The sequence below is a fragment of the Poromitra crassiceps genome, assembly GCF_964638095.1.
Source record: "Poromitra crassiceps genome assembly, chromosome: 1".
Classification (NCBI taxonomy): domain Eukaryota; kingdom Metazoa; phylum Chordata; class Actinopteri; order Beryciformes; family Melamphaidae; genus Poromitra; species Poromitra crassiceps.
In genome coordinates, this window is record NC_139623.1 from 51,427,804 (window position 1) to 51,441,074 (window position 13,271).

The window sequence follows — 13,271 nt, forward strand, 5'->3', positions numbered from 1 at the left end:
CCCCGTTTTTCAGCAAAAGGGTTCTTTGTTCCCCAGGTTCTATGTTCCCCGTTTTTCAGAAAAAGGGCTCTATGTTCCCCGCTTTCAGAAAAAGGGCTCTATGTTCCCCGCTTTTCACTAAGAGGGTTCTATGTTCCCCGCTTTTCACTAAGAGGGTTCTATGTTCCCCGCTTTTCACTAAGAGGGTTCTATGTTCCCCGCTATGTTCCCGGGGTCCGATGTTTCCCCCGAAATGCCTTCGGTGACGATTGGCTTATACCCAAATCACTAAATGAACTAGCCTAATATAAAATATACACGTTTTAATGAGTGCAACACAAATTAACTTAAATACTTCAACTTACATGTCTCAGGGACGCATCCACACAGTAACCAAAAGTGATCAGTCTCGAACCGCGGACAGCAGACGCTCTCCTCCCTCCTCTCCCCGTCTGCTCCGCGCGTCCGCTCCAAAACTCTGACGCTCACCAGACAGCTATTTTCTGAACGTTAGAAATGTAGGCTACTCTCCTCACAAATAAATGTTTCAAGTCATAAAATGGTGTTGGTTTTCTTGTTTTATAGTCAAATAATGAAGTAGGCTACGGGAGGATGAGCTCACAGCAGTTCACAATGCCCTCTGAAAACCACATACAGTCAGTAGCGAACCCTGCCTCTCACACCTGGGCCCTCTGACCCGCCCGCTAATTTGTGTTGCACTCATTAAAATGTGTATAGTTTATATTAGGCTAGTTCAGTGATTTGGGTATAAGCCGATCGTCACCGAAGGCATTTCGGGGGAAACATCGGACCCGGGAACATAGCGGGGAACATAGAGGGGAACATAGAACCCTCTTAGTGAAAAGCGGGGAACATAGAACCCTCTTAGTGAAAAGCGGGGAACATAGAACCTGGGGAACATAGAACCCTCTTAGTGAAAAGCGGGGAACATAGAACCTGGGGAACATAGAACCCTCTTAGTGAAAAACGGGGAATATAGAACCCGGGGAACATAGAACCCAAGGATTCCATGTTTCTCCTTCTGAATCTGTGGAAATTTGAAAAGAGGAAAGATATCATTGTAAAAGGTAACAAAACACAGAAATATGGCCATCATTGTGAGCAGATGAGTGTAATTAAGTTACCAGACTAAGATTGATGAATGATGATTTTGTATTCTTCCATCCAGCCAGGTGTGCGTTTATGAGCGACGAGTGCTGCAGTGCAAGTGAGTGTGATTTAACACTTTATTTTTAACTCCTGTTGGAATGTATAAAACATAGTGTTGTTTGGGGATAAATAATGTGTTTAATGCATTGTATTGTCGCTCAGCATAAGTGGGATAAAGCACTCTTGAGTGATAGAATCATATCAAGGCAGGTTATGCTCAATGTCTTAACAGTCTGTGTTTATTTTGTACGTTTTTTTCACCACCGTTAGAGGGGAGATTGAAGCTGCTCACTGCTCAGTTGAGTTCCATCCAGCCAGGTGTGCGTTTATGAGCGACAAGTGCTGCAGTGCAAGTGAGTGTGATTTAACACTTTATTTTTTAACTCCTGTTGGAATGTATAAAACATAGTGTTGTTTGGGGATGAATAATGTGTTTAATGCATTGTATTGTCGCGCAGCATAAGTGGGATAAAGCACTCTTGAGTGATAGAATCATATCAAGGCAGGTTATGCTCAATGTCTTAACAGTCTGTGTTTATTTTGTACGTTTTTTTCACCACCTTTAGAGGGGAGATTGAAGCTGCTCACTGCTCAGTTGAGTTCCATCCAGCCAGGTGTGCGTTTATGAGCGACGAGTGCTGCAGTGCAAGTGAGTGTGATTTTAACACTTTATTTTTAACTCCTGTTGGAGTTGTTGGCCACTTGTCTTTTCACTGCTATAAATGATAGTACATGGAGTTGAGTTTACAGAGCTACAGTGATGCTTTGAGTAGCAGATTTGCAGACTTGCTGCCTTAGTCCACTACGTTACAACAAACACCTTGGAGCTGGAAGTTAGTTTTGATTTTGTTTATTTGAAGGTGTTTCAGGACAGGCTGAGCATAAAGGAAGATAACAACCCTGTTTTCTTATTTACTGTAATTTCCAAACAAATCCTCTGAATTATAAAATTAACGCTGCTCTTATTCAGTGCAGACTGGGAATAAAAAGACCCACAAAAAGAGTTTTGCTTTGTGTCCGGTTTCATCATTCTTGACCAAGTCACACATACGTGAGAAAAATGAACTGCAATTAACACTACATTTGGCAAATGTAACTATAGTTGTAGTTTGCTAACTTTGCTTTTATAAGATCTATCTACCAGGGTTAGCATTGCCAGGGGGATGCATGCAGCCCAGCCAGCCAGTCTTGGTGAAATGTTAAGGAGAGCTGTGAATCTTATTATAGTAGGTGATGTTTACCACCACTGTGGTTATAGTTAACCAAACACTAAATTATATTTGTTGTATCTGCTGCCAGGTCATGATGCAGAAGAAAATGTATTCCATTTTCAACATTGGAAAAGCAACAGAAAGACCCAGCCCAGCCCCTGCCTCCAGCCAGGTTGGCAGTGCAAGAGGTACAGGTTATGGTTTAGATTAGAGTCATGGTAGGCATAGATAGTCTTTCTTTATGGAAATCAATCTTTTAATTATGAAAGTATCATCATATTACAGTATAAAAGTGTAAAGTATAAAATATTCTGTATAAGTATAAAATATTCTGTGTTAAGATATTTTCTGAGATAAATGGGTCTCTTGAGTATCAAGGCCCATTATCTCAGAAAATATCTTCACAACTAAACAACATAAGATCATTTCATAGTTGTAGCTACTGTGATGCTGTGCATGTTGGTGCATGTCATTTGTTTGAATAATTTCATAGTGAGATGAGATCTTTTTTTCTCTCTTGTGAGCATAGCCTATTAAATAACCAAAGCCTACACTGCATCATTAAATAAAGCTCGCAAACATATTTCCAGCTTTGTATTTAATGTATTATCATGAAAAACATGGCTTGGCATTTTTGTAGGCAATATTGACATGATGATGATAAAAATAACAATAATAATAATAACCATCATCATAATCATAATAGGGATAGCGCCTGTCTGAAGATAGAGGCCTGGGTGTTGATGATAAAACATGTTTTGTCTCCCAATACAGATGAGGCAGGACCTTCCGGGAGAGAGGAACCAGGAGGAGGAACCAGGAACCAGGAGGAAGCCTCAGTTCACAATACAGATGAGGTAGGACCTTCCTGGAGAGAGGAAGCAGGAGGAGGAACCAGGAACCAGGAGGAAGCCTCGGGTGCATAAATGGGTGTACCAGGGGACGACGGAGCCTCGGGTGCAGCTGCACCTCCGTTAGCAGAAGCCCTTGACGTAGGGACACCCCAAACAGGACCAAAGCAAGTGGAGAATTATGCTTTCCCAAAAAGTCAGTTCGGTCTCCAAAAACGATCATTCCAAAAGAGCTGGTTTGAAACCTTTGAGTGGCTGGAATACTCTGTACAAAAAGATTTTGCACTGTGCTTCACGTGCAGACTCTATGCAAAGCAGAAACATCTAAGAGTAGAAAGGGATTCCCTCATCAGTGCAGGGTATAATAACTGGAAAAGAGCCCTAGATTCCTTCAGGGAGCATGAGTGTACCACCATGCATAAGGCATCAATGCTGTGCTGGAAGAGTTTCAAAGCTACTCAAGTCCATGGTGATGTGACGGAGCAGCTGCAAGTAGCTAATATCGATGCGATTGTAGAACGAAGGGAATACATTCAACGCATACTGGCGGTGACATCCTTTCTGGGGAAACAGGGCATTGCTTTTCGGGGTCACAATGAGAAAGAAGATAGTGATAACCAGGGCAATTTCAAGGAGTGCATGGATCTACTTAAGAAATTTGATCCATTTTTACAAAGGTACACAGCTCCATCACATGCAACCTACCTCTCACCATCTTCCCAAAATGAGATGATTGAAAACTGCTCTGACGTCATAACCGCAGAGATGATTTCAGAAGTCAAAGCAGCAAAAATGTACTCAATCATGGTTGATGAAGCAAGGGATCAGCATACAGAGCTACTTGCCCTATGTGTTCGCTATGTGACTTCACAAAAGACAGTAAAGGAGCGTTTCCTTGGATTTTGCAAGCTTGATGCGTTTGATGCGAAAACCATCACTGACACCATGGAGGAGCAGCTTGTCAAGCATGGATTGGAACATATCGCATGCGTTGCTCAAGCATACGATGGTGCCTCTGTTATGAGTGGGGCAGTAGGAGGCGTCCAAGCTCGCTTTAGAGAAAAGCATCCTGAAGCAATGTATGTCCATTGCTATGCCCACAAACTCAATCTGGTCCTTTGCCACACATGCAAGGCAATCCCTGAAGCATGTGACTTGTTCGATCTGCTGGAGAGCATCTACTCTTTCTTTAACAAACCACTAGTCCATCATGACAAGTTACAAGCTCTGAAGAAACAGCTTGGCATAGTGGAGGGCGAACTTGTCCAATTGTCCAATACTCGCTGGGCGTGTCAAGTTGAGTCTGTCGAAGCCATCCTGGAAAACCTGTCTGCTGTGATCAAGACCCTGCAGAACATTTCAACACCCTTAGCCTTGGGACTGCAGGCAAAGCTTTGCAGATTTTCCACCATCTACTTGCTAGTAATGTTCAAAAGTCTGCTTTCAGCCACAAAGGGCCTCCACACGTATTTGCAACGGGAGAAAGTTGACTTGGCCGAAGCAGTAGAATATAAAACCTCAGTGCATGACACACTCAAAGGTTATCGCACCACAGGGAAGGCAGTGGACATGTATGACAGGACAAAGGCCATATGTGATGGCCTTGGGATTGAGCAACATACTACCAGCCAACGGAGGAAGCAGAAAAGGATGGACGAGTATGTAGTTGAGTCATCTTGTGGCACAAGCTCAGACCTCAGCTCAGGAGATCAGCTCAGGCAGAGACTGTTCTATCCAGTCCTCGACAGAATGCTGCAAGAGCTTGAGAGGAGTTCTCAGGAGTTGGAGAAGAACTTATGAGAGGCATACAGGCATGTCATCCAGCCTCAGACCAGTTCCTCTCGGTGGAATTGCTGCAACCCCTTGCCACACATTACAATATCAAACTACTGCCAGAGGAGATCACAGTTGCAAAGTGTTTCCTGGCCAGGAAAGGCAAAAACACAGTCCCTACTATGCAAAGTGTCTTTTCCCTCCTGGATGAGGATATGTTCCCCACGCTCAAGGCTGTCTTTCAGGTGGCTTTGACTATCCCTGTGAGCAGCTGCAGCTGCGAAAGATCTTTCAGTGCCTTGCGCCGACTGCATACTTGGCTCAGAAACACAATGGGTCAGGAACGGCTCAGTCACTTGGCTGTTATGTCCATTGAGAAGGGGCTACTGGCTGATCTGGACCACAGAGAGGTAATTGATCGATTTGCTCAACTTAAGCCAAGACGCTACAACCTGATGCTTCCCCCTTCACATCACTAATTAATATAAAAAGGAGGTGAGGGGAGAAACGGACACATCTGCATGGTCCTGCATCATTAACATCTTAACCTGTGCACTAACATCTTAACCTGCACACTAACCTGCACAGTAACATCTTAACCTGCATGGTAACATCTTAACCTGCACACTAACCTGCACAGTAACATCTTAACCTGCACATTAACATCTTAACCTGCACACTAACATCTTAATGGTATTTTATGTTTTTTTTCTTCTCATCTCAGCCTGAGGGGAGTGGAGCAGACCACAGCAGAGGACACCAGACCACAGCAGAGGACACCAGACCACAGCAGAGGACACCAGACCACAGCAGAGGACACCAGACCACAGCAGAGGAGACCAGACCACAGCAGAGGAGACCAGACCGGAGGACAAGTTTGGGAGCTCGTGTGGATGGAGAGGAGAAGGTGAGGAGAGGAGGTGGTGAGGAGTGAAGCAGAAACATGATGTAATGGCACACTGTATGACAATAGTAACTGATAATTTGGTCCTACATGATTAGTGATATTTTCTGTTTTTTTTCTTTTCTCATCTCAGCCTGAGGGGAGTGGAGCAGACCACAGCAGAGGACACCAGACCACAGCAGAGGACACCAGACCACAGCAGAGGAGACCAGACCGGAGGACAAGTTTCGGAGCTTGTGTGGATGGAGAGGAGAAGGTGAGGAGAGGAGGTGGTGAGGAGTGAAGCAGAAACATGATGTAATGACACACTGTATGACAATAGTAACTGATAATTTGGTCCTACATGATTAGTGATATTTTCAGTTTTTTTTTCTCATCTCAGCCTGAGGGGAGTGGAGCAGAGCAAAACACACACCAGACCAGAGGAGAGGAGAGGAGAGCAGAGTAGAGGAGACCAGACGAGAGGATGAGGAGGAGAGGTGGTGTGGAGAGGAGTGGAGGAGGTGGTGAGGAGAGAAAAATAAATAAACATCGATAAATGAATGTAACATGTGTGTGTATTATTTGCAGAAATCCATTTCTACCTGTATGTAACAGTGAAACTATATAAATGTAATAATTCTTCTACATTCTCTAATTGTGTTAACTTCTTGTAAGTGAAATGGGCTAATGCTGACACTCTGGTGGTCCCTGGACCTCACTTTGAGACCCACTAATCTTGTTCTTCTGTATTCATCTCAAATGACTCACAACATGCATCTTTACGGATTGGAAAAACCAATTTTTTTTCGCAAAGCCCCCTCCCCGTCGAGTGACCTGGCTAGAGCCCCCAATGTTTTCATGCCCTAGAAACGCCCCTGCTCGACACGTATATGGTCCCCCTCACAATTTGTTTTCAGTCTCCGACGCTCGTGCTATTGCATTCGCCTCTGGTTCACTTCGACTTTAACTACAAATAGCTTCTTAATTTCATAGTGTTTCCTGCCATACAGTGCTTTGTAACATAACAGATAAACATGTACATCTCACAGAACAGTGGCACATTTGTACATATTTTCTTTTCTTTCCCTTCTTTTCTTTTTTTTTTACATTTAGGACCATTCACTTTAAACGTATAATTAGAAAATCTGAAAGAGTCCATTCAAGTGAACCATCCATAAAGAAAATGTGTAACAGTCCATTACCAAGTGGGAAACGTGTAACAGTCCATAAACCACACCCTCTGCCCCTTTGAAAGAAAAACATCAGGTGACATAATCCCCCAGCCAAGCAGGCGGCTGAATCTGCCTGCGACTCCGCTGGGAGACGGGAGATGCTCGGGCAGGCGGGGGCTCAGGAGGGGGCATGTAAACCTCCTCAGGCTGGACAATGGCACCATGTGCGTGTGGACCAGGGGCTGGGGAAGACGCAGGGGACAGGTGCATGGCATTCCATACTCTACCGTCCTAGGTTGCAGGGCCTTTCTGAGCAACAACCTGGAAGGGCTGTGTGGACTTGAAGCGTCCTTTCTTTGTGATCCCAGGCTTCCTAATCCGCACATAAGAACCACACTGAAACGTAGGAGACCGTGCACCACAACGGTCATCTGTGTACCTCTTAACCTTGGCTTGGTTCAGCGCCACAGTGTGTCTCATGGTGTCACGCTGAGAAGAGGCAGGAGGGGGCGCAAGACCTTTGATGTTCAGTTTGGTGCGGAAGGGACGGCCATGTAGAAGTTCAGCAGGGGAGACATGAGTTAGTGCATGGGGAGTGGCACGATAAGTAAGGAGGAAGTCAGTGACAAAGGGCTTCCAGGGCTGGCCTTCAATGTCAGCTGTTTGGAGACAGTCCTTGAATACTCTGTTCCATCTTTCAACCTCTCCATTACTCTGAGGGTAGTAGATGGAGCTGCGGCAGTGTGCAATATCCTGAGCTGCCAAGAAAGTCTCAAACTCAGCAGAGACAAAGGAGGGTCCATTGTCAGTCACTAGTTCGAGAGGGGGAACCTTCACGGCAGAACACAGTAGACAAGAAAGCTATGACAGTGAGGGTTTTATCATTTCAACAAGACATGAGTTAAAGTCACCTTCATTTAGTGAGGGTTTTATCATTTCAACAAGACATGAGTTAAAGTCACCTTCATTTAGTGAGGGTTTTATCATTTCAACAAGACATGAGCTAAAGTCACCTTCATTTAGTGAGGGTTTTATCATTTCAACAAGACATGAGTTAAAGTCACCTTCATTTAGTGAGGGTTTTATCATTTCAACAAGACATGAGAGTTAAAGTCACCTTCATTTAGTGAGGGTTTTATCATTTCAACAAGACATGAGTTAAAGTCACCTTCATTTAGTGAGGGTTTTATCATTTCAACAAGACATGAGAGCTAAAGTCACCTTCATTTAGTGAGGGTTTTATCATTTCAACAAGACATGAGAGTTAAAGTCACCTTCATTTAGTGAGGGTTTTATCATTTCAACAAGACATGAGAGTTAAAGTCACCTTCATTTAGTGAGGGTTTTATCATTTCAACAAGACATGAGAGTTAAAGTCACCTTCATTTAGTGAGTTTTTCTTTATTTCAACAATGGTTTTGATCATTTCAACAAGATATGAGAGTTTAAGTGACCTTCATTTAGTGAGTTTTTTTTATTTCAACAATGGTTTTGATCATTTCAACAAGATATGAGAGTTTAAGTGACCTTCATTTAGTGAGGGGTTTTATTATTTCAACAAGACATGAGAGTTAAAGTGACCTTCATTTAGTGAGGGTTTTATCATTTCAACAAGACATGAGAGTTAAAGTCACCTTCATTTAGTGAGGGTTTTAGTGCAACATAAACATAAACATAATACACATTATCATTAGGGTCCAATAAAGTAAAGGATTAAATAATCTCTATAAAGAAGTTAATAAAACCAGAAAGTACAGAGCAAAACAGACATGTCAACAGTGATGTATCACCTAGAAGACCTGACCTCCATGTCAGTTGTTGAAGGCTTAACAACAGACAGCAGGAGTCCTGCTCCATCTACACTACAGCCTCCATTCATTCGTCTGGGAGGAGAGAAGCTCATCTACAAATCTTGGTGAAATCCTGAGGAAATAAATTTTGCTGCATCTGCAAGTCGTAAAAAGTCATTTTAGCAATTTAGTCATGTTGCTTGGCTCCAAATTGAAATCTCGTTCTTTTATTACCGTATATTATATTAAATTATATTATATTGAACTATTTATTTTTAGACCAGCCTGAAGATCTGAGGATGGAAAGCTTGTTTCTCTGTTTAAATCGCTGTACAAAATAATTTTGTGCTTCAAATATATTATGTATACACTTAGTTTCATGTAGGAACTATTTAATCTTGACCAAACTACAACCGCCAAACATTTCACTGCGCAGAACGAAGTGTGCATCTAACATCTCTACGGCCGACATCTCCACAACTCAGCAACTTGCACCAAAACCATCTAGATGGATAAATAGCACTATAGAGATAAATGATGTGGGCTATTTTTGATTGTGCAATCTGCACAATGTGGGGTGAGCTGTCCCATACATACAAACATACGCTTTGGATATGGACTGCAGCCAGCGAAGTTGCATCTTTATGCGGATGACACAGTCGTGTACTGCTCCATCTGTGGCTCAAGCAGCGGCAGCGCTCCAGACTGCCTTTCAGTCTCTTGAGACCGCGCTCGACAATCTTAAGTTGGTCCTGAATGCTCAGAAAACTAAACTGATGATATTCTCCAGAGCTCACACTCAACCAGTGATATTGATCCAGACTGCTATGGGTAAAACCCATTGAGAAAGTCTCGGCTTATAAATACCTGGGTATTTGGTTAGATGACAAGCTGTCTTACAATGTTCATGTAGACAATCTAGTTGCGTTTTTGTGTTTGCCCGTATCAATTGATCAATTGTATTCTGGTTTGTAACTCTTTGCAGTACGCAGATACAATTACGTCTCATTAAATAATCTATTGTTTTTCAAACTCCAAGTAGCTCCTTTTTTGCCTTGTATTCTATTTTGCCTGCTGAGCTGCTTTGGTCCACATTTTTTGTGCTTTCTGACAATCTAGTTAAGAAACTTAAACCAATGCTGGGTTTTTATTTTCGAAACAAAGCCTGCTTCCCCTTTAAAGCTAGAAAGAAATTGGTGCAGGCTACCTTTCTTTCAAAGCTCGACTATGGTGATGTCTTATATATGCACCAGTGCCCAATTCAACCTCCCTCTTTTTGAGGCCTATGCCAAAATTGCATTCTTTCAAATGGCCAGTGGGGGGCGCAGTTTGTGTAGCACTCCCCAGGAACATGCATTCAACTCTATGGGAAACGAGCCAACTTCTCTCTCGGTCTATGTCTTAACTAAACACTTTCCAAATTAGTTTATGGTCTGAAAAAACAATTTCAAGTATTTTTCATGCTCTCACGCGCTCCGTTTTCTAAATTATAGCCCCATTTCGAGGAAAATTGACGACAAACATCGATAATAAGAACAGTAATACTTCCGACCGATAGAGGCAGCAATGTACCGCAAGGAATCAGATAGCAAGTAATACCGTAAATTCCGGACTATAAGCCGCGGCTTTTTTCCCGTTTTTTGGATTTTTTCAGCAAACGGCCACTCGGGAACCTCCAAAATCTATGGATGTTGGTATGAGGCAGAACGAGAGCAAGACAGACATTACGAGAGCGAGACCCTGATTGGATGATGTTGCAAAAAATGTGCCTCGCGACCTGATTGGAGCACTGTGCCACTACTCTCTCTCAGCCACTACGGTAAAACACCCTCCCTCCTCCCTCGCTCCGGGGGGAATATGGCAGCGATTGAGCCTGAAAGACAGTCTGAATGAAATTGAATGTAACATTCCCAATTCTATGTATTACATTCTAAAAAACTAACAGCAACATTTTGGAAGGCTAAGCCACACAACTAGCTCGTTGTAATCTAACATCATGCTTCAAAAGATGGAGAACTGGCTGTGTTACGACGATGGCGGCGAGAAGAAGAAGGAAAGAAGGAAATCGAGCAGCAGCACGTAACCTTGGCATCAGGGTGTTGACACAGAGAGCAGACGGCCGAGGTGCCGTTCAGATCCGACTGAAGGCTCAAGTTTGCCAGTGGATCCTGACAGCGTGGAGGAGTGTCAAAACATCCACGATCACCAACGGGTTCCGAAAGGCTGGACTGCTGCGTGATGAAGAGGAGGACGCCGCCACAGCTGAGGGCCTTCAGAGGCTGTTCGATTCCGACAGTGACGAAGAGGAGTTCGTTGGTTTTGAGAGCGACAACGAAGGAGAGAGGAGAGTGGCTGACGAAGCCACCCTGAGCCTGTTCGTTTCCGACACTGAAGATGAGGACTTTGGTGGTTTTAGTACGCAGGAAGAAGACGAAGATGAGGATTAATGACTTGACTTTTCTGGTTACAGCCGTTTACTGCACCTTAGCCTAAAAGATGAAGACGAGGATTAATGACTTTTCTGGTAGGCTGATTACCGTATATTTTAAGCAGCCGTGTTACTGCAACTTTAGGCTTACGCGCTTACTGTCGTGTTACAGGCACTTTATTTTGCACTTTAAAAAAAACACATTTAATTTAGCCATTGATATTGCCTCGTCAAGCGCTGTAGGCTTTGTTTTTTGTTATGGTACTACTGTAGGCTATAATGTAGATCAGTGGTTTTCAACCTTTTTCATGCCAGGACCCCTAAATTTACACAGCACAGTACCTGTTCTGTAGCTACTATTGCACTAAATGGTAACACTTGAATACGTTATGCAAATATGCAACTTGTTTTGTTGAAATGTTAATAAATGGGAGCTTCCCCAAACAGCCATCTCTTTCCGACAATCCCCTCTGTGCACGAACCCTTACATATGGTAATTAAACATCAAAACACCCGCGGCTTATAGTCCGGTGCGGCTTATATAAGAAAAAAATAGTCAACTTTGAAGGTGCGGCTTATACACCGGTGCGCCTTATAGTCCGGAATTTACGGTAGTTAAAGCCAATTATCAGAAAATAGCGTTACTTTATGATATTTTAATAATGTTAGTAGACACACGTAACTATATAGATACCATACATCTAACGTTCATAACATGGCGGACCATTTAACGTTATCTCCGTTAGATAAAGCCTTAAGCCTTCTCTGTATTCAGACATTGGATTCAGCCCAGAAACCGGAGTATGTTATAAACATTATTCGAAATGGTTAAAAGTAAAATAAATTTGGTCACTCAGTGCCGTTTTACTGCAATGTAAAGTAAGTAACGTTAGCCGCTAGCATTAGCCAAAGTAGAAGACTACCCATAATGCATTACGGCGATAAGAGAGACAGGGCAAATTCGGAAACTCCCCTGGCAGCCGCCCCCTCTCCCCGTACTTCCGTGTAGAATTAATCGATTCAACCAATTAACGATGAACAGGAAGTGGGAGATTCAAGCCTCATTTCCTGATATCAAATCCCAATCAGCTCAGTATATCCAGATCTATCACTATCACACATCCTCTTCAGTTTTAAAGAGGCTGGATCCTGTGTATCATGCTTCCTTGCGGTTTATTACCACTGCTAAGGCACTTACTCACCACTGTAGCCTGTATCAATTGGTGAACTGGTCCTCGCTTTATGCACGGAGGCAATTTCATGTCCTTGTTTTTATTTATAAGGCTCTTATTGGTAGGCTGCCCCTATACCTTAGTAGCCTGCTCTCCTTCTCTGACCCCACGTATCTGACTCGGTCCTCTAGGATGCTACTCAAAGCACCCGGGGCCTTCAGTATAGTGCTCCTGAGGCATGGAACAGGCTGCAAAATGTACTCCACCTTGATGTGACTCTTGGGGAGTTCAAAATGCTTGCCCAAATTTTTGTAAAGGAAGAATGCAACTGTTTTTCACAAGGTGCTGTTTTATTGTTTTATTGAACAGATCTGTGTATATCCCTTGTTTTTAGTATTCTTGCAATTGTACTGTTCTTAATTGTATGATTATATGTTGCTGCCCTCTTGGCCAGGTCACCCTTGCAAAAGAGACTACATGTCTCAATGTTTTTTTTTCTCCTGGTTAAATAAAGGATAACAAAAAAAAACATTTGCTGATCCTCTTATCCAGAGTAAACTTCCAATCAATGAGCAGGTACATTATGAGTTCAGTGGTCTTGCTCAATGACACTTCAATAGGACACAGGGCTATTTTTGCGGGGACCAAACCTGTGACCATATGGTTAGGCTACTCACTGACTCTCATGGCTGTACAAACAGAGAAAAACTGTTCCTTTGTGGGTTCTGTCTTTATTTAGACACCAATGAACAGATCAGTCCTGCCACACAGATGAACAAAATACATGTAACAACAGATCAGTCCTGCTGCACAGATGAACAAAATACATGTAACAACAG